The sequence below is a fragment of the Dromaius novaehollandiae genome, chromosome 28 (genome assembly GCF_036370855.1).
Source record: "Dromaius novaehollandiae isolate bDroNov1 chromosome 28, bDroNov1.hap1, whole genome shotgun sequence".
Lineage (NCBI taxonomy): Eukaryota > Metazoa > Chordata > Aves > Casuariiformes > Dromaiidae > Dromaius > Dromaius novaehollandiae.
Genome location: NC_088125.1, coordinates 2567236 through 2584030, shown reverse-complemented (window position 1 = coordinate 2584030; position 16795 = coordinate 2567236).

Genomic DNA, 16795 nt, shown 5'->3' with positions numbered 1-16795 from the left:
CCTCAGCACAGTTATCTACACCTGCTAAACTTTGTCCTCAAGTTGATTGTAGGCATGCCATCTTCCAGAGTGCCAAGTGGATTGGTGCTAGAGCTGCCACTCAGGTGCTTCGCTGGATGCGCTGCCTTCCCTGTTCCTGCCCCCCGTGCGTACTGCAGCCATACAGCATATTTGTCTGCATCCCAAAGCCCACCATGCCAGTGCATGTCCTTCCTCCTTTCCAAATCAGATTTCTTGTCTTCCCACCTTGAGGAAGACTCGCTCAGCAGGAGATGTTTGTGCCCAGGGGATTCCTTGTCAGGAGACACCTGTTTGCTTTCAAAATGTTCCTGCTCCCAGCCCTCAGCTGTAGGAACACGTCTCCTTGGATCAGGTTGCCCTGGGCCACAGCAGCCCAAAAGTAGTGACTGCAGGGCCAGGTGTTTCCTTAGAGAAATGTTTTCTTGTGGATTGGCACACACTGGGGCCAGTCCGTTCTCATACTGCAAACAGATATTTGCTGAGCAAATAAAAATAAATGCCAAAATAAATGAGAGGAGCCTGAGGGTGTTGGGACTCTCATGGAACAGGGCCAAGGAAAAGCTGTTTATGTTGTGGGTCTCCAATGGAGTCCAGTGCAATTACAGCCCTGGTCGGGCTCACACATGCTGTCCACTAGAGCTTGGGTCTTCATGTTCTGGTGAAGTTAGTTGGCAGAAGTAATTGGTTCCTGTGTCAGAACATAGTGGGATTTCACAAAATGGCTTTTATGGCCAGGTAAGAGAGGATGCGGTGTTAGGTCTGGGAGCAGGAATCTCCCAGATGCCTGCAAAAGGCAAATATCTCCAAGCTACCTCCTCCCCACCACCAGCTCAGCACTTGCTAGACTGCGTCTAGAATACTGCACCCAGTTTTGGAGCCCCAATACAAGAAAAGTGATGATAAACCGGACCAAGCCCAGTGGAGGGCTGCCAAGATGGTCAAAGCCTGGAGCACATGCTCTATGAGGAGAGGCCAAGGAATGGGGCTTGTTCAGCCTGGAGAAGGGAAGGATTCAGGAAACATGGAAGTCTTCCAGTATCTATGAGAAGGTTATTGAGAAGTGGAGCCAGGCTCATTACAGCACTGCAGGTGGGAGGATGAAATATGAGGCATAAGTTGAAAGTGATTCCAACTGGATATAGGGGACAACTTTTTCCCCATGAGGACAGTCAAGCATTGTTCACTGTGACTGCATAGATTCATTCTCATGAAGAAAATAAAGTTAGTGGCTGCCTGTACTCTGAACACTCAAATCATGTGGCAGTAGGAAAATTTGGGTTGGAAGGAATCTCTGCAGGCTTCTACTGCAAACTCCTTCTCAGAGCAGGGCTAACTTCAAAGGCAGCTTGGTTTCTCAGGGCAGCTGAGAGAACTACCAGTGTTTGGGATCTCTCATGATCTGCCTTGGGCAGTGTTTGGCCGCACTGTTTTTCTGCATTTTGTGTGTTTACTGAAGTGTTGTTTATCCCAGCATGTGGGATCTGAGTGCATTCCCCGCAACACCAGCATGTCACAGGACAGTGACATGTGAGCAGGATATCTGTGGGTCTTTTCTTGTAAGGAGCCAAACTCTGTTCGGGAGACAGCTTTACTTGGAAAGGGGCTTTGGAAAAAAAATGAGCTGTCCAGATTGCAAGTGCCAAGAGTGGCAGTAATAATTTGTAAGGAAGGTGTTTGTATCTACTAATGCTAAATTTGCACCTTGTGATACTTGATTTGGTTGCATTTTTTTTGTTGTTATTTTAATCCTCTAATCCATCTAGGTCTTCCAATGAGATATTCAGTTTCTGTTCTCTGTTGCCAGTACCTCTTCACTTTGCATTACTAGCAAATTTCTGTTGCTTTCCTCCTGTTTTTTAGCAGAATGAAAACACTAAATATGACTGATCCCAACAAATCCTTGAGGGACTTCAAACTGGCAGTCCCTCTCCCAGGATAGCCCATTTTCTCCTCTTTAGCCAGTTCCTTCCCTGTTTTAAAACCCCCTTTTCTTCAGTTTAACTAAGAAGTTCCTATGGAGCAATTTATCAAGTGTGTTAATAAAGTCCAGACAGAGGAGATCTACTGCACGGCCTTTGTTCAGAAAACAATTTTTGATCAAAGACGATTATCAAGTTAGTCCAAGGTGAGTTCGTTCTGTGCCATTTTTATCCAATTATCTCTGTATCTTTGATAGTTTTTGCCATCCAGATTTCTTCCAAGCCCTGCATACCACTGAGGTCACATTTACTTGCCTTTCTTGCCCTTCTGACAATAAAAGCTCCACATTTACTCTCTCTATTCAGTTGGTTTTCTATTCCACCAACTAATGCTATTTATTATAGACTGTGGCTACTACGCTGTGCTTGAGCACAGAAAACTTATGGAAGTTTGCCTTCAGCTTCAAGGTGCTCACTCCATAAACTTGTTTTCATTATCCACCCTTCCTGTGTCCTCATTCTCCTTACTGAATTCTGGAGTATTTTGGAAGTATGTCTAAACTATCTTTAAACTCTGTACCATCTGCACTGCAGAAATGTAATCTGTTTTTGTCCTCTTTTTACGTATATGGCTAAAGAGCTTTCTAATTGAAATTCTAGGTCTAATTCAACCTGACTTAGGACAGTTCTGACTTTGTGCCTATAGCTCGAGACCTCCAAGAAATAGATGTTTTCTTTGATTCAAGTCTTTTTTATTCCTACTTGAAAACTGAACGCTTCAGTGAGGTTTTCCCTTTCTCCATTTCAAAAAAGCTGTTCCCCAGTGAAGCACTTGAATTTTAGCTTTTTGTTTAATTTAACCCACATCAAACTCAGGTTCACACAGCTCAAATTATGCTTTATCCTGGTCTGCCTCAGAAGATGGTCTGTTGGCTGTGTTCCCCCAACTCGCAATGCTTTCTCTCACCCTCACGTCCTTTGTGCTAGGCTCTGCTGTCTGGCTCAGCCCAGGGGAGCACAGCAGATGTAGGGGTGCATAAATCACTTTTCTGTGTGATATAGCTGGGTTCTGTTCAACAGCTTCAGGGAAGATTAGAAACAGGTTTAATCTGCCCCCAAAAGCAATTGGGATCCCAGTGGAGGGACTCGAGGCCCACTGGGATGCCCAAGATGACTTGGGACTCAGAGGAGGCAGGTGACTGCCCATCACACCCTAGCACCCAGTGCCACCATCAAATAAAACGTCATTGCCAGGAAGCGGCAAGGGCTCCTGTTGATAGCAGATGGCCGTTAAAAGGATGTCTTGGCACAGATGCTGCCCTCCCACCTGAGCCGAGAGAGGAGTCGGATGGCCCCAGAGGGAGCTGCTTAGACCATGGGGCTGAGAGCCCTCAGGGTGATTGGAGATGAGGCCTGGGCAGCTCTTTGGGGCATCTCCCTTCATAGCTGCATCCCTTTGGGCCTGCCCATGCTCGGTTTGTCCCTCCCCTGTCATAAGTGTATTCTAGTTTCATTTTAATCACTCCCAGCATCATTAAAAACCAGGCTGGGCTAGTCAAAAAGACAAGACCCTCCAGCACTGGGGGGACTTTGGGCCAGCACTCCAGATGCCCTAGCAGGGGCTCGGGAGCGTTGTGCCCACCTCAGGTGAGCGGCAGGGCTCTTGGGAGCCACATGAGCCCCCAGTTTTTAGGTTGTTCCTTTGCTGCAGCCACCCCAGCCGGGTTCAGGACTCATCTGCCAGTGAGCCTCCAAAATGATCTTCAAAATTCCCATCTGGAGGAATCTATGCTTCTGTGTCTGGGTACCAGATCACTGACCTGGGCCTGGAAATCCAGAGTTAAATAAATTTCCTCTCAAAGGAGCCCAGCCTGCCCGCCAGAGGCACAGGGAGAGGGCACTGCTCTTTCTTCCACTGCTTCATCCCTCTGGGGCTGCCCGCAGGAGGAAGGAGATGGGACATGGCCATCTCCTGAGAATATATGGATTCATGCAAGACTTACCCTAAGCAGACACTCATGGCAGGACAATCTCCATGCAAAGCATGTGTGTTTGCAGGGATGGCAGACAGAGCTAGGATCAGACACAGAAAGAGGAGCTCTATTTTGGAAAGGGTGCCCTGGCTCATGTTTGACATAAATGTATAGTTATGTATACAGGCACATGCTTGTTTTGTGCAAAGCTTTCTTGCTTCAGCCCAAGGGAGGATGGAAACTGCCTTCACCTCTCCAGCAGCCTATAATTAGCCTACATACCGAGAATGGAGGAGACGGGGGTTCATGTTTCTCTGATATTAATTAATATGTGAAGAACTGAGTGGGAAAAGGCAGCATTTGTGTGTGCAAAAAGGAAGAAGCAGCATGTATACATGCATCCAGACCTATATACAAGGTGTCTAGCTGAACACAAGCACGGGATGGCTAGACTAGAGCTGGACAAATATCCCTCTGCAGCGGAGGCCAATCTATCTCAGGCTGTGCTGTAGGGCAGGACAAGGGTCTGCAATGGGAACTGGGGACTTTCTACCTAGGAGATTCCCTCCCAAATTCTGATAAGAAGTCTGACTAATGCCCTGAAGCAGGTGGGTTTCTAACCCTTCCAAAACTCATGGTATTCTATATTTGGTCAGCTAATTCTGGCTGTTTTTATTGTATGTGTAACATCAAGTTCTGCTGAACCTGGAGATCTTGGCCTTTATGTCACACTGTGCCTGGCAGGCCCACGGTTTAACTCTGCAGTGAATGCGGAGTTATTTATTTCCAGCACCTGAGATTTTGTTTTTTCCCAGTTTCTTGGAATGCAGCTGTGAGATTAGCTTCACTTTTGGCTATTAAACTAAGAAAAATCAGAGCTTAAATAAGAACTTCCTAGTTCCACTGAAAAAAAACCCCACTCTACAGTGCTTTGTGTCACATGAAACATTTCATTTTCTATTACAGCTTGGAGGAAACCTTTCAAGTGTTTGAGGGAAAGCTGAAGAACTGGAAGACTTCCATCTGTTTATGAAGAGGATTCAACCCTTTTGAAAACCAGCCTGGTCATTCAGATGCTCAGCTATGAGGCAGGGAGTTCAGCAGGAACTTGCATGCAAACCCGCTCACAGCAAGGCACCGATGTGGTATCTCTTCCTTTAGGATTTTTTCACCCAGGTGATCTCTCCTTGATCTGTCCAGCTTTCATCTTTCACTGCTCGACTTTAGGTGCCTGCACCCACTGGGTTAGTGTGGTCAATGGTACCTGGCAGCCAGTGTGAGGAAACCTGCAGAGAGCAACAGGGATGGTGGCAAGTCTAGAAAAACACAACTGACAGTAAGCCTGAAAATGTCCTTGTTGCTTGGTCTGGAGCAGAAGACATTCAGAGAAGATCTGGCTGTGGTCTTTGGGGGGGCATAAAAGGCTGATTTAAAGAAGAAAGGAACAAAGTGTTCTCATGCAGTCCAGATGGCATAAGATCAAGCAGGCTCAAATTATAGCAAAGATACAAGTTAGATCTTAGGAAGGACTAATGAGGGCAATGAGTTGTTGGTGTGGACTGTCTGGGCAGAGCGTGCCGTTCCCTGTTCGTGCTGTGGTTGCAGACAGGACAGACCGGACAGGCATTTGCAGATCCAGTAGTGGTGCAGCCAACCTACCCTGGGGACAGAGGGATGCACGGATTGACCTCTCAAAGTCCTCGCAGATAGATTTTCCATGACTTGACCTTCATCCCAGCCAGAATTGCTCCATTTGAATTTGTAAGCGGTTTGGGAGTGAATGAAACTGGATTCGTCAGTGTATGATGTGTTTGCCAGAGGCACGTGGTTTAAACGGTCTTTGTGGCCAGCCTCTGCTCCCAGGCCAGCAGTCTTTCCTTGTGGAGCCAAGGCCCCAGGATGTGCCTGTTAATGGTAGGACTGTTTCTGCATCAACCCTCATTTTTCCATTGCCTTGGGCAAGCCTTTCTGCCCAGGACTGTGCATTTAACTCTGTCATTTACCCCCAGTTTCCAGGTTTTTGCTAACTCTGTCATTATTTCTCCAGCAAGTTGCCATATATGCTTGGTTCCCCTGGCACAGAAGACCGCAACTCAAGGGCTTTTTGAAGCTCTCTCTGCATGTGTGCGCTTGCATGCACCCAAAGGTTAGGGTATGAGGATGGGGCCTGAAGGTGGGGGTCTGCCCCAGCTCTTAGGGGACTCTCTGCCCTGTATTACCTGCAGGTGGGCCCTTTTCTTGCACCCCCAGGAAGAAAGCTCCTTCTCAAAAATGGCAGCTGGTCACAGGAACCCTGACCGGGTCACTGCAGACTGGCAGTGGGTGTTACAGCCCTGGGCTCCCTACACGCATTTCCAGAGCACCCTAGGAACCAGGCACCGTGGAGCACCTGGACATTTTGGATACCCACTTGTCATTCTTCCCTTTGGCCCCCACGCTGTTCCCCCATCCACACTCAGCTTTTTCCTTCTGTTCATTGCAAATGTAGTATTATCCCACATCTCCCCTGAGTTTTACTATATTGCCTCAGGCTGCCATGCAGCTTAATGCCTGCTCACAGATACTTGTTATATTAGTTGTCTATACATCCTGGGCCCTAGCTCAGCTCAGATTTGATGCCAGGTAACCCCTTCTCATTACGTTTGTTGAGCTATGGTCAGATATAAGCACAAAGTAGGGAGGAGATTTGGGACAGGCATCCTTGGGGGAGAGGGGATAGCCTCGGCGTGTGTGCTGTAGTGAGTGTGGGTATCAGGGAGTACCTGCCTCTGCAGCGTGCATGTACACATGGTTGTGGAAGAGTGGCTTGATCCCTTCCTGCTCCGTGCTGTGAAATGCATCCCTTTTTTTAATAAACTCCTTGAAGTCATCTCCAGATTTTGCAGCTCATGCCCTTGCCTTTCCCTCCTTTAAATCTTATTTGGAAGCTTTTAACTGATACATTAGACCAATAAAGCCCAACAATTGGAGAGAAACCCAATCCTACCCCCACCCGACCCCCCTTCTCCATTGAGATCAAACGGGTTTTAATCGGAATAGAATTTCCTTTGACAAAATGAGTAAAATCTGTCGCTCGCATCCGCCCAGCCAGCCGCTCCTCAGCCCTGGGCTGTATATCTGCGCTTGGCACAAGACCCAAAAATCTCTCCTTTGTGCAAGGCTGCACTCGCTGTGCTGTACCCTGGGCCTTCACCCTGGTCCTGCTGCCAGCCCCAACCTGATAACCCATCGTTCCTTGTAGCTATGGTCACCCCCAAAAGGCAGCGGGGTCTCCCCCTGAACTGTGTTACAAGAAGTCCCCTGCAGAGATACAGAGGGTGTGAGCAAGAGCCTCGGCTGCTCCAGCATCCAGACTGCCCCTCCTGCAGAGCCTGGCATCATCTCAGGGTGCTCTGGGCTGCATCACGTCCTCCGAGATGGGGATGTGCTGAAGGGCCATGGACAATTCAGACATCTGCTATCGCTACAGCCCGATACCCCATGGCTAGTTAGCAAAGTCCCCTGCAAATGAAAGCTCCTGCCATGGCGCTCAGGAAATGGGCCTCAAACCCGACTCCAAAGCACCAGCAACTCGTTCCAGCCGCGGAGGGGATAGTTTCCTTTCATCTTCAGCCAGGAGTTTAACCGGCCTTTCGTCTCTCCCCAGACAGGGCTTTGAAGCCTTGCAGGGCCCTCCCACATGTGCTGCTGGGGCTGGGAGTGGTGTCTGCTCTGGGACCAGGAGGGAGGAGAGGATGGAAAGCAGCATGGGAGAAAATTATTCTTTCCTCCAAGAGATGAGCAGAGGTGCCCAAATGGGCAGTGTAAGACCTTGGGGCAATGCTTGGAGAGGCTGCTGCAATTCTTCTTCATCCTGCACAGTCACAAAGAGCAGGCTGCTTTGGAGGCTGGGCCTGTACCCAGAAAGAAGGTGCAGGCAGGCAGCGAGATATTGCCCCATGAGGACAGCCAGGGACTGGATCACTGTGGGACATACAATCCCACTTCCTCAGAAACCACTACCTCTGAGTAAAGGCCTGAAGATGATCCCTCCTCTGTGCAAAGTCAGACCAGGGCAGAGAGACCATCCCAGTGCTGTAGGCACTTCAGTGGGTCTGGATGTTGGCAGACTGGCCCAGGAAACGCCACAGAGCCCGAGAGTGCAGCATCGCTTTGGTGAATCCTTGAGGCACCAGAGGAACATCTACAAGCACAGCATGAAAGCCAACCACAGTGCTCAGGGACTGTGATCCTGGCTCACTGTTTAATCTCTCTGTCTCCACCGTGCTGATACGCCCTGGAGCCTCTGTTAAGGACACTGTGAGGTCAGGTGTTGGCATGGAGGTTTTCTCAGAGTGGTCCCTGAGGTCTCCCCTCAAAGGCACATGTCTTCTGGCTTCCTGCTATGTTTTGGATTCCAGCTGCTTCCCCAACTGCAAGTGCCACTGTCTTACATGACATTTCAGCCATGAGAAAGCAGCCAGTTGCCCTGTTTCAGCAGCTGGTGGGCCACTTCCCTTCCCTGAAGCATCTCACATCTCACTCAGACAGTCCAAACCTTCTAGTTCTCAGAAAACCAGAACTCCATGCAGGAGCAGGAGAACAGCAGAACTCAAATTGCCACCATGATCTGATGGTAACAGAACACCTCCATGAAGTGGGCACTCTGGAGTGGTGCAAGAGATCTGCCCTGCATGGCAGAGAAAACTCCCTGCCTGGTAAGGATTGCTTTTTAATCACAAACCAAGGCCAGCTTGACCCTAAATGTGAGAAGGACACGTCCAAGTCTCTTTGGACTGTGGTACCATCCTGCAGTGTCTAGCACACAGTATCCACAGCCAGGCTTCAATGGTTCAGTAGAGCCAGAAATCGATATATTTTGAGGGAAAATATTGGCCTTTCTGATCCTTGCAGGAGCTAGCAACCTGAAGCCAGGATGTAATGGTAGTTCTCGTCAATATAGCACTGCAAATGTGAATGGCTCATTGTGCTGAAGTGTTTTGAATTTCCATCTTTCCCAGTGATTTATCCACTGCTGGATGGAAAGAACTGGAGCAGGCTGCTGAACACCTGGATCTTTGTCTGGTTGCCCCAGGCCTGCCAAAAGGCCCTGGCAAGTCTGTGCCTCCTTCTCCTCATCTGTGAAATGAGGCTAATGACACCAGCACTCTGGAAAGTGCTGTGAGATGCATAGAGGAGACCATGGAAGACCCTCATGTCATTTATGATAACTGATCAGGTGCCTTTCACCGAGCAGGTATCAGGACATTTGACAAGTGCGATGCTTCCCCTCCCTCTGCACCAGCAGTCTCCTGGATGCAGCCCATGGTGGTGAACCAAAGCCAGCACATGACTGACGTGAAGGATGTATGTGTGGCTCTCTGGAGTCTTTGGATTTGTCCATGTTCTTCATGGCCATGTTGAGGCCATTCCTCCAGCTGCCCATACTTTGTGATGCTGGATCTCCTGAAGGAGTTGGGACTGACCCCAGCCAGGACTGCGGTCCTTCCTGGACCTTGCTCCTCCAACTAGATAGACCATGAGTCCACACTCCTGCATGCTCCTGATGCCTCTCAGCACTGCCCTGGCCTTGCCTGCATTGCCATCACCAGCAGTGTCCCTTGCGCGGCTCATGGTGGTAGAGCAATGAGCACACGGCCCCCTCAGAGCCAGCGTGCCTTGTCCCCATGGTGGTAGCTAGAGGGTCCTGTTTGTGACAGCATTGCTCCTATTGCAGCCTGAGCCATGTGTCTCCTGCCTGGGGTTCAGCTCCAGTGACCATCTGCTTTTGAGAGAGAAGTAGCAGTGACCACGCATCTGGCACTGCAGTGACAGGAGGTCTGGTGATGACTGGCGACTGCAGGCTGCCATCAGCGTGTCCCTTCCAGGGGACATAGCCTCCCCAGGAGCAGCATCTGCACCAGCCCCACGGCCCAGGCTGCGATGGGGATGGAGCCACATGTGACAGCAGGGATGTGCATCCGTAAGGGTCTTGGGTAGCACCCTATCCCTGAGGTGCCCCTGTCTTCTCTCTGAAGCAGTGTCCAAGCAGATGGCCTCCATCTCGATGCAGCTGATGAGGGATTACAGAGCATGGCACATCCATTTTTGGTGAGGTGCTGGGCTGCTGAGACCAGCTCTTCAGCACAGGAAGCTCTGGTATTTTGGGGACTGCAGCTCTGTACTGCGGTTAGCAAGTCTTCTGTTGGTTTTGAACTTCTGGAAAGTCTCTTTCCCAGGCAGGTGAAAAGGATTTCTTTCTAGAGTTCTTCAGGATGGAGACAAAGAGATGTTATCCCCTGCTTTAAGTGGTTTTTGGAGGATCTTCAGACTTGGGGGCCCTGCTTTTTGCCAAGGACCATGCTGTGAGGAAAGCAAAGCTGCTTTGTATAGGTTGCAGTGTTGGAGTTCAGTTCTCGCTGGCAGCAAAGTGTCAGTGATGTGGGGAAGGGTGGGGGGAACAACCCCCCACGTCCTTCCCCAGTGTACCCCCTCCTCCAAACAAGTCCTTTCTCCCCTAGCACCCTTCTCGTCCTCTGAGACAGGCCAGGGAAAAGGGTGATGGTGATGAAGGATGATGTTACTCTGTCTAGAGTCTGGGGACAAGAGAGAGCTCGTCCTGTCCTGTCCCATCCCACCCAAGAGTGTGCGAAGATGGTGTTCACAACTGTGCTCTAAATGGTCTGCCAAGTATGGGCCATCTGGGAGCAATGGAAAGCCACCAGGCCATAAATGTGAGCTACTAATTTGCTCCAAGATGCTGGTGGTGTGCACAAGTGAGGGCTCTCACGCAGAGCTGTGGGGGGAGGACCCAGCTGTGTGTGGGCAGGGGCTGCGTGGGGTTGGCTGAGGTGCACAAGTGCTCATAACCCGGGCAGTTTCAGTGCAACCAGTGGGTGCATAGGGTTGATACGGCTGTAGTGTCTGAAAATACTGTAAAGCCTTCAGTGGACAAACTGTACAGCAGGCCACCCCTCTGCTGAGTACTCGCCAGCAGAACAGCATAGACATGGCTGGTTTAACCAGCATGACCTGGATGGTCATGCAGCATTATCACAACACCATATCTTGACATTTCAAATAATTCTGTGAAGGGGAGGGAAGAGGCTGAGGTCACGCTGGCTTTTCTGAGACCCCTTTTTCCTCTCTCTCTCTTGAATGGGCATGACTCCAGTTTGGCCCATGGCTGGAAGGGAGGAGATGCAGAAAACTGCGTCAGCTTCGAATACTCCCAGAGTTGCTCATATAAAAATAACTTGGCATTCTTGGGAATGTACATCATCTGTATCATCTGTCTGTCCGTCTGCTCTGTACTTTTGCAGCCTTATCGTGCTAGGAGGCTTTGTGTCATTCAGAAAATATCCCAAGGAAAGCTGTTCTGAAATGTGTGGGATTGCTGGTGTCTTCCTTTTTGGCTTCCTTGGGTGGGTTTGGCCCAGCTTGGATTGCTCTCCAGAAGAAAGAAACAGATCTCCCTGTTGTTTTCACTCCCTCCCAGATCCTGAATGTTAATCTCCCACTCACTTGGGAGCCGTATTCTGGTAGATTTGCTGTGAACAGGAAAACAAGAAACCAAGATAGTTTGGTCTCCACTTATCAGTAATAATAAATGAAATGTCTCTTATGTGGCAGATGGGCCATAGACAGGGACACCTCTGGGGCAGCTCCAACTTCTGTCCTTCTAGCACTTTATCGCATAAATTCTTCCAGAAATGGTTTCTCTCACAGATTAAACAAAACCTACTGTAAATGTTTGCTCTGTTGCTAACAGCAGTTTTGAAATTCTCTTTTCCACAAATACTTGAAGTGATGTTAAAGGATCACATGGCTTTCTGCACAGGGGCAGAGAGAGGTCAAGATGGCTCTCACTCACTGCATCCTCTCAAGTACTGTGCACACACAAAGGTAACTGCACGCACAAAACATGCATTTGCCTCAACCAAATTCTTTTTAAAGTAGGAGACCAGATTCAGTGCACTAGGGGAGAAAAGAGAGTCAGCTTAGCTGTTTTTTTACATTTTGTTTGGATTTCAGGATAGTTCTTAGACTAACAGAGGGGATGGACACCTTGCTAGCTAGATGACAGCGTGCATGGCCACGAACGTGATAACTAGAGGGAAAAAGTTGACAGAGAAGGATGGAGGAGCAGAAAGCTGGGTAGGTATAGAGATGGAATTACAGCTGCAAGAATTGTCCAGAAGTAGAATTCTGGAAGATCTGAGCCTGAAGTAGAAGGACCGTCCAAGGGTGATCCACGAAAGGAGAGATCCTAAGGGTCAGGAAAAGGAAGAAATGGTCTAGTATGGAGCCCAGGGTTGTCCATCTTGTATGAACAAGGTAGTCTGTAAAAATAAGAGTTACTATTTTCTCTTGTGAGTTTCCACACTTTGGAAACTCCACATTTATGGAATTCATATCTGCAAGAGGAGGCTTTGGTCCCATCTTCTAGGAGGAAAGCAGGCCTGGAGTAGGGGGACTATGCAGTATTTATGCATTCAGGTAGGACTAAGCCATGAAACTCCCTAAAAGCAAAAGAAGACCCTGTGTCTTCCCCTTCCAGCAGACCAGACTGGAAATGTTTGCTGTGCAGGGTCTCCCGGCTGGAAGTGACTCACTGCAGGAGTAGCTGAGCTGTCGCACACAGTGATAGAAGGAGGTTTCCGACTAATCCAGCCATAGCTGTCAAGATCCTTGCTCCTCCTGACAGTGAGTCACTGACCTCTCTCATCCATGGGTTCCTGGTTCAAGCACAGGTCCAGCTGGATACTGGAGAGCACGGGGATGAAATGGAGAGCTCCTGTTCAAACCCTTGCTTGCAATGTGCCCACAGCATGTCTTGTTACCTCACATGGGACATAGCATCAGACAGATCTGTGATATCACAGCTCCCCATTAATCATCCAAATCTGTAAGGCACAAGTCTCTGTATCTCCAGCTGGAGGAAGCCAGAGGAAAGTTGTCATCAGCCACCACACGGTCCCTGTTGCTGTTGAAATGCAAGCAGTTGGCTCCTGCAGTGCAGGGCCAAGCGTGTGGCGGTAGCAAGGCAGAGGGCAGAGGTGTGTTTGCTCTGTGCTGGGGCACAGAGCTGCACATCTGGAGCCAGTGCTGGCTCCAGCAGCTGGGCCTGCAGAGCAGAGGAGCTGTGATAAGCAGACAGGGATGGGCACCTCGTACAGTGCTTCTCTACCTGGCTTTTAAACCCAGGGCAAGAAATTAAAGGCAGGAATGAAAGAAGTGATGGAAGAGGCTTTCATACAGAGCTGAAAAGTGTTAACTGTTTCCCTCCGTCTAGACACAAAGAGTGGGGTTTTGTTATCAGCCTGGCTGAGGCCAGATTTTGCAAGTTTGGGCATCTAAAACTTTATATTCAGTACAGACTGCCATGTATGGTAGCAACCAGTGCCTGGGCCTGGAAATAAAGGGGATTTGCTTGCTTCAGCAGACGTTATCCTTGAATCATTTTCCACCCATGTCACAGCTCATGGGCTCTGATACAATCACTGGAGAAAAAACAGCATCCCCACCGATCAGTGCTGCCTGGGATATACCTGGAGAGGCTGCTTACTCCAGGATCCAGCTGCCTTGAATATACGGCTCTGATGGCTGAGTCTCCGTAAGAATCTGGTTTGCTCCAGAGGTGCAGGACAACAGCTACTGTAACCACAACGACCTGAATGCTACAGAGATGACGGAGCCAAACCCTTTCCAGTAGTGTCAGATGATACAGCAAGGGACAAACAAAACACCTCATGTCTGAGCAGATGAGCAGGTCCAAGAAATGTTTGCTGAAGGGATGAAGTTTCTAGACTAGTGGTCAGTTTACTCAACAAGGAGGGGCAGGTTTGCTGCTCAGAAGAGTCCCTGTGGCATAGGACTCTTGCTCCCTTCTCCCAAAGTATTTCTTTGCCTGCAAAGACTGTATTTGTCCTCTTCGTATCATAGCACAGTGGGAATGCATGTTTAGTTATCTACTGATCACAGCACGCATGTCCCTCACCGGCCTGATCATCTGTGGTGTCCTCTCAGAGTGGCACCATGTCTGCAAAGCATTGCATGTGGTTTGTAAAGCAGCTGGATCCTTTGGAGGAGAAACCTGGAGTAAATAGGAAGAGCAAGGGCTTGTGATGAGCTTTCACCACTAGCAGGGAAGCACTTCTGTGCTCTATTCCTCAGCAGACCCTAGGGCGTCAATTCACTTAGAGCTGCCTGGGACTGATGCAAATGCAAGGGCAGAGCAGGGTAATAATAAAAGACAGCACTTGGTCTCCCAGATAAGGCTACACAACCATCTTCATTAGTGATGGTGACCAGAGAAAGGCTCAGATCCTCGGCTGTGCCTTGGCGTGAGCCTGTTGCACACAGCTTCTTCCTGAGCCTTGGCTCGTGCAGTGGCAGGGCTGGGCTGGAGGCTGCTTCAGTGGGAATTATTCGGCTCGTGTAGAGAGTGGAGAGGCTCTTGGCAGCAGGACCCAGAACATGGCGTTTTGCTCCTTTGATGGCCAGATGGAAACAGATGAAAAAAAACCCAAAAAACAAAAAAACCCTTTCACATGTAAAATTCCAGGGAAGAAAATTAACTGGAACAAGATGGCCGTCAGTGCTCGTGCCCGCGCTCGGGGTGTTGGCTGGCATCTGTGTGCGGTGCGCGGGGTGATCCGATGCCTCTGGGATGCATGGCTCAGTCCTGGTGCTGCATTGGGCCGGACTCAGCTTGGCCATCCCACCCCATGGCTCTGCTCCTGGGAACAGAGAAGAGACACAGCCGCCCCGGGTTCCCTGCGAGGCAGAGAAGTGCCACGGCTCATGCAGAATATCACCAGCGATGTGAGGACCCTTGCAGACCAGGCACGGGCCAGACTCCATCCCTGACACCCTTATTTGCTTCTACCCCCCTCTTGGGGAGGGGTGGAGGAGGGGGTATTTGCGGGAACATCTTTTAGTTCTTAAAAAGTCCAGCAAGTTCCAAGAACATTATGTCACTTTGACAAGGAAATGAATTGCGAGGCCATCAATCAAAGCTGCAGGCTCGCAGATCAAAGGACCCTGGAGTGCTCGAGTTCCCTTTTACAGCCAGAGCCCTGCATGATCCCCCTCTTCCATATTCCCTGCAGTTGCCGGAGCAACAGCACGCTACAGTGGATGCTTCACATTTTTATTCGCACCACACATGTTTCCACTCTAACACTGCAATAACTAGAAAAACCTGTGAAACCAAAGCTGCTTCCCCAGCCTCCAGGGGCAGCGGCTATTCCTGGCTCCCTTTAATGTTCTCAATTTATTAGTGTTATCCTCCTTTTTTTCACACAGGATAAAATAGAGATTATTTTTGTCCTCTCTAACAAAGAAAAGGAACTTGCAGAAAACACAGCATAAAGGCTCAGCCTCTGATTTTGTGCCCAAAATTATTTGCAGGCATAATCAGGTCCTCTGCCATCAAAGCGATGCTATCAACAGCACCGGGCTCACACATGGAGTGTGTTATACTTGCAGAGCCCCAACTCTTCATGGTGACGAGTAGTTCTGCAACCCCATTTTACCAGTGTGCAAACTACATTTTAGCTGCGTGAAAACTAAAGGTAGGCTTGGGGGTGTCATATTTTCCACTTCTGCAGCCCAAGAGAGCACTCACACAGGCACCACGACTTATGTCCTATCCTCGCTCCATGCTGCTCATCAAGGGCAAGTCTTTGCATCTGTGGAGTCACTGAATGATGGAAGCTAGAAGGGACCTCTGGAGCGCCCTGGTCCAATCCTCCACTGAAATCAGAGCCAAATTTGAGCAGAGTACTTGGAATCTTCTCCAGTCAAGTTCTGACCATCTCCAAGGTTGGAAATTCACCACCTCCCCAGGCCACTGTTCCCATGTTCAACATCCTTCATTGTGAAGAATTCTTTCCTTATTCCTAGCTGAAATATCATTTGCTGCAGTTCATACCTGCTGCCTCTCAACCTTTTGTTGTGCATGTCTGAGCTCTGTCTTCTCTATACCTATAGATTAGATAGTCAAAGATGGCTCTTAGATCCCTGATTATCCATCTCCCTCAGGTTGAACAACCCAAATGTCTCAGTCTCTCCTCTTTGTACTTTTATATCAGGATGCAATGCTGGCTTATGCCACACAGCACAAGATTCATGGGGTCAAAACTCCCCAAAATGCAAGGATGCAGAGGTCTTCTGAAGTGTTTCCTCCACCTCACCTACTCCTGTGGTGATGGAGCATCAGCACCATACAGGACTTTCCTTCAGTGCACATTAACCTAAAGAGCCCATTTACCCTGTGAATGCTCTAATGTCCTCCCGTCACAGGGCAAGTCCATCTCATTGTGTCTGACAAGGCAGGAGCAGGTCCTTGTACAGCAGACTGTGATGAGGCCCTGTAGCTGGTGAGGTATATCCAAAACAGATAAATAAATGTTTGTTCCAATGCTCAGCTCTCTCCTGGGACACCAAGGGAAGCCTGGTCCCCTCAGGGGGGAACAGTGAACACAGACTGGAGTAGGACCACATTTGGGATCACCAGAGGTTTGGAGACCTGCTTACAGAGAAGACACTGAAAGGGTGTGTTTTGCAACCAAGTGGAAAGGGGACCATCCAGGACTGAATATTGGTGAGAAAGACAGTTACAGCTGAAGGAAGTGTTAGACTCAAAGACAGAAGTGGTCTCAGACTGATCAGGATATGCTTCCTGCCCATCAAAGGATGAGCTTCCAAGGGACACTTCAGTCCTTTACTAAAGAAAACTTCGTTCACAACTTGACTCTGCGCTCCTCTTTCCCAGAGCATGATTTCCCCTGGAGACCAGGGGAAAGATGGGCTTTACCAAGCTGTTCCTCTCAGCTCTGCTTCAATCTTCAGTCCAAACCCTACCTTGGCCCTTGTGTGTGAGATGAGCAAGGTGCT